This window comes from Gopherus evgoodei, chromosome 2 (genome assembly GCF_007399415.2).
Source record: "Gopherus evgoodei ecotype Sinaloan lineage chromosome 2, rGopEvg1_v1.p, whole genome shotgun sequence".
NCBI classification, from domain to species: domain Eukaryota; kingdom Metazoa; phylum Chordata; order Testudines; family Testudinidae; genus Gopherus; species Gopherus evgoodei.
Window position 1 is genome coordinate 29,568,331 of NC_044323.1, and position 5,924 is coordinate 29,574,254.

A 5,924-nucleotide genomic window follows, 5' to 3' on the forward strand; every position below is an offset into this window, starting at 1 on the left:
TGGCTAATTTGTCTTTGACTACTAGCGGTAAATATGCCCAATGGCTTGTGATGGGTTGTTAGATAGAGTGGGATCTGAGTTACTACAGAGAATTCTTTCCTGGGTGTCTGGCTGGTGAGTCTTGCCCACATGCTCAGGGTTTAACTGACTGCCATATTTGGGGTCGGGAAGGAATTTTCCTCCAGGGCAGATTGGCAGAAGCCAATCACCTTCCTCTGCAGCGTGAAGTCTTTAAATCATAATTTGAGGACTTCAATGGCTCAGATACAGGTTTGATACAGGAGTGGGTGGGTGAGATTCTGTGGCCTGCATTGTGCAGGAAGTAAGACTAGATGATCATAATGGTCACTTCTGACCTTAAACTCTATGATTCTATGAAATTGTTGACTATGATTGGTGGTCCACTATAACCCTTATGTCAGAGGTAGGCAAACTACGGCCTCCCGGGCCGAATCTGGCCCATCAGGGCTTTGGATCCGGACCACAGAATTGTTACCACTGTGGCACCGCGCTCCGCTCCCAGAAGTGGCCTGCACCATGTCCTGCGATACCCAGGAGAGGGGGGCAGAGGGCTCCGCACGCTGCCCTCACCTGTGGCTACCTCCCCCGAATCTCCCATTGGCCAGTTGTGGGGAACTGTGGCCAATGGGAGATTCAGGGGAGGTACCGCAGACTTGGGCAGTAAGCGGAGCCCTCTGTCCTCCCCCTCCCCCAGGGGCCACAAGGATGTGGTGCTGGCTGCTTCCAGGAGCAGAGCAGGGCCAGGGCAGGCAGGCAGACTGCTTGAGCCCTGCTGCGTGCTGCTGCCATCCCAGAGCCACTCCAGGTAAGTGGTGCCATGCTGGAGCCCACATCCTGAACCCCTCCTTCACCCCAACCCCCTGCCCTGTGCCCCCTGCCACACCTGTTCTGCACCTCAACCCCCTGCCCTGAGCCTCCTCCTGCACTCTGTACCCCCTCCTGAACCCCCCTGGACACCCCGCACTCCCTCCCACACCCCATCCTGCCCCAGTCCTACATTCATGGCCCTGCATGCAATTTCCCCACTCAGATGTGGCCCTCAGGCCAAAAAGTTTGTCCACCCCTGCCCTAGGTCCTTTTCAGCAGTACAAATGCTTAGCCAGTTATTCCCCATTTTGTAGTTGTGACTTTGACTTTTCCTTCCTAAGAGCTAATATTTTGCAGTTGTCTTTAATGATTTCAGACCAATTTTCCATTTTTATCAAGGTCATTTTGAACTCTAATCCTGTCCTCCAACATGCTAGCAGCCCTTCCCAGCTTGGTGCCGGCTGCACCTTCTAAACCATATGATCCACTCCTTCATCCAAGTCATTAATGAAAATATTGAACAGTGCCAGTCTCAGGCCTGGCCCCTACAGGACTCCACTGGATACGCTGTCCCAATTCGACAGCGAACCATTTAAACTATTTTTTGAGTATGGTCTTTCAACCAGTTGTGCACCCACCTCATAATAATTTACATCTAGTTTGCTTATGAGAATGTCATGTGGGACTGTGTCAAAACCCTTACTAAAATCATGATGTATCACTTCTACATCTTCACCCCTATCTGCTAGGCCAGTAAACCTGTCGAAGAAGGAAATTAGGTTGGTTTGGCATGATTTGTTCTTAAATAATAGCCAACATGGATTTGTCATCACTATATTAGCCTCTAGGTGCTTACAAATTGCTTAATAATTTGTCCCAGTATCTTTCCAGGTATTGAAGTTAGACCAGTCAACCCTGTAACTCCCCAGGGCCTCTTTGTTCTCCTTTTTAAAGATAGGTGCCATGTTTGCCCTTCTCCAGTCCTTTGTGTGATGGCACACTCAGTATAAATGTTTTACTTCCACTATGCTGTAAAAGCAAACTCCTTTTTGCCAGCATCAACATTTTACTGCGCTATGGGTAGCTGTGCTGTAATGCAACACTAATGGTAGTTAAGTGAGGTGGGGATTACTGATTTTCCCTTCCTGCTTCCTTTGTTCAGAGAGAGAGAGAGAGAGAGAGATATTCCCCTTCAGCCTGCCTATAATATACTAGAGTGGGCTTTGTAGCCTGTGCAATGCAGAAGGTCAGACATGATAATCATAATGATTCCCTCTGGCCTTAAAAATCTATGAATGAATCTGGCACCATGCTTGTGTTCTTTACTCACTCATGCTTCGTATCAGCCGAAAGTGCTTCTCCTGTGGCCTGTCGTTAAATTTTCATTTTTATTTTAAAGGACAAATGTAATTAAGTAAACCTGTCACTGGCCTATTCACTCTGGTAATACACTTGACTCGGGTACTGTGAGTGGTGGCAGGACTTGCTAATACAGTCATGACCTGACTAGTTACCATGAGTGGAGATCTTAGGGCAAGTGTGTTTAAAGTTGCTCTAGCAACCACGGCCTGAAATAAAGAAACTACAAAAGCCTCTCTCTCTTTAATATGATGAACTCTAGATACAAAATAATACTCCTCAAAGAAGAAAAAAAAAAAGCAGCGTCAATAAGTAAAATTAAAATGCCGTCTGGCACAATGCTGTAGATTAGAAATGTAAGTAGGCGGTAAGGTGGGTCACTGGAGGTCTACCAAGAATCCAAGTAATAAATTTTGTACAGTAATTTTGCAGTCCTGCTCCCACTATGGGTTGCACTTCCCTCAATACAACGGTTATTTTGCACAACTGCAGATAAAGAGTGAGCGAGCGAGCGAGAGTGTGTGTGTGTGTATATATACATATATATGATGGCATTTTGCATATCAGGTAAAAAGAGAGAGAGAGAGTGTGTACACATATATAATTCCAGAAATATCACCAGTATTTAATTATTAAAAATAAGTATCCAGACACCATTATGAAATAGGTGGAATTAATCAGGATATCGTCTTTTGAGAAAAGGAAGTTCTCTCTCATTTAAACTTAAACAGGTTAATCTTCTTTATTTCCCACACGTCTATATGTAGCTTAAACTTATTTTTAATAATTAAATACTAGTGATCTTTCTGGGCTTTAACTCCAGGCCAATCCTACCTTGCAAACTATCTTGGAGTGGGGGTACCCAGGGCTACCAGCTCAGTCATTGATCTCAGGACTTTAAAGCTCCCAGCTCCCCAATGACTGCTTGATGGGAAGCTGGGAGTCTCTGAACTGGGCTTCCCAAGATAATTTTTTTTAAGTTTCTACATGAAATCTATCTAGATAATGGTGAAATTAAATGTTCAGCTCTCCCTGCCATGGGAAATTATGGAAAACAAAACAAAACAAAAAACGGTTACCTACTTTTCGTAACTCTTGTTCTTTGAGATGTGTTGCTCATGTCCATTCCATTCCAGGTGTGTGTGCACCCCACGTGAACAGTTCGAGACTTTTGCCTTAGTGGTATCCGTAGGGCCAGCTGTCGCACCGTCTAGAGTGCCACACTCATGCGTTGTTATATCAGGCGCCACCGGCCCTACGCTCTCTTAGTTCCTTCTTGCCAGCAACTCTAACTGAGGGGTAGGAGGACAGGTAATGGAATAGACATGAGCAACACATCTCGAAGAACAAAAGGTCTCAAAAAACAACAGCTGCTCTTCAGCATTCAGTGGCCACCCTTCGGAGCAGGGTTTGATGCTCCTTAAAATCATCTGGTGAGCTAGCATGAGAGGGCCCTGCCACAGCCTCATCTGGAGAGGATAAGGACAACTGGACCATTGTGGGGGAAGATAGTCTCGGAGTGGGCACCTGCCTTTCCACCCCAGTGTCTGCTTGCACTTTGTGCACCGAGCCCAGTGCCGTTGGTGCTGTCTGATGTTTGTCTGAAACAGTGACTGATGATTGATGCAAAGGGGGCATCAACATAACCAGAATGCCCCAGGCATTCCAGTAGGACCATTGCAGAGATGCAAGCAGCCTCAGGAGCCTAGTCATGACAGTGCTGTCTCGGCGAGGGGCTGAACTCCTGTTGTGTGCCAGAGGTGTGCCAGCGGGGCCGTTGATGCCTGAGTCTGGCAGCTAACTGGGTGAGCAGTGCTGGGCGTAGGAGGAGTGGCACCGCATTAGGGAACATTCCTGTGGTCTAGAAGACAATGATCGACATCATGGAGAGGGTCAGCAGGAGGATGACCAGTGCCTACCATGCGGTGACTAGCACCACTCTCTGGGCAAGTCTTAATGAGAGGGTGGAGACCAGGAGTCTAGTGATGGCGATCTGTGGCAGCGAACCGACAAGCTGGGTTGATGCAGAGACAGAGCTGTGCCTTGGCTCTAAAGACCAGTGATGTTCACTCATCTTGGAGGCTTTCACAGCTGGCTTGCCCTCATAGGAAGCCTTTGCCAAGTCCATCGCCACACGCAGCACTGGTTGCACTGGTAGTATCCTTTGCTCTCTGGGCACTGGGAGCTGGGAAGTCAGTGGCAGGGTTTTTTTTGAGGGGGGGGAGTAAGAGGTCCCCTAGGAGATGTGTCCCCATGTGGCTCCGGAGTGGGCATGTGGCCCAAACAGAATCCTTTACCCAATGCCCCTTAGTCCTTCTTTTCCAACTTATTTTTGGGCACCGGTGAAGGGGAATGGTGCTAGGTAGGTGCCAAAGGTGCACTACACCCCGAGGCCAAAATGCTGGGACTTGTGTCCAGCTGAGACAGCTCTGAGGCTGGACGGACAGCAGTCTCCATGAGAATGGCCTCAAATGGATGGGGAACTCTTTTTTTGTGTCCTGGGATGAAAGTTCTTACAGATGCGACACTTCTCTTTTACGTGAGATTCCCCCAAGCACTTCAAACAGCTGCCATGGAGGTCACTAACAGGCATAGGCCTATTAGAGTCAGCACAGGGCTTAAAACCCAGAGACCGAGGCATGCCCCGCTTGGGGCAAAGTCCCTGCCAGGACGCTAACTTACTAACTACAGTACTTACTAACTAACTACAATAAACAGAACTATTTACAGCTCTGATACACAAAGCAAAGAGAGGAAATCACTGACCACTTGTGAGGCAAGGGAGAGAGGTGCTCCGACCAACCACATGGGTGGTAAGAAGGAACTGAGAGGGCGCAGGGCAGTGCTTGATATACTGACGCATGAGCGCGGCACTCCAGAGGGTGCCACAGCTGACCCTATGGAAACGGCTAAGGCAAAAGTTTCCGACAACTGTGCATATGGGCACGCATACACCTAGAATGGAGTCGACATGAGCAAGCACTCAAAGAAGAATTTACACTTTTTGTGCTGAAATGGAAGGGTTTTTTCTAGAATTTTCCATGGAACAGCAATTCTGATTTTCAGCCAACTCTTTCTGAGCCTGCTACAAGTCCCCTTGCCAAGAAGAAACTATTGTGCTCCTCCCCTTGCACAGCCCACAGAACTCAGCGCAGAAAGGAGTCTGCAGTCCCTTTGGATGCAGATGCACTTCCTCTCATGTCACAGTGTGAGCAGTGGCAACCTGCTGCAAGAAATCCCTGCCCCACCAACACAGCTGTCTCTAACACAGTAAGGGCAGTTGGAGTGCACACAAACAAATGAAAATACAAGTCTCTGCACAACCACATGCCACATAAAATGGTACATGTACTTAGTCCACATGTTAGCTTATTACCTGCAGAAGGGATCTGTGTAAACTTGAAAGCTGGTGTCTCTCACCTACAGAAGTTGATCCAATAATACATATTACCTCACCCACCTTGTCTTGATTATTATAAGGCAGCTCTGGCTGAAACATACTTCCTGTATATATCCACTAGCTCTGCCAGCAATGCTGTTAGGATACGCTGAAGAGGCCCCTCCCCTCCAAACTTATCCTCTTAGTCTCTCTAATGCTCTGGCTGTGGAATTGATTCATTGCTCATGCACCACAAGTATCTAACAAATGAGTCACAATTCATCTTCGCAACACTGGACAAACGTATGAATTTCACGACACTGCTAGTCCTGTAATTTCGGTGGTTTGTTGATCATGA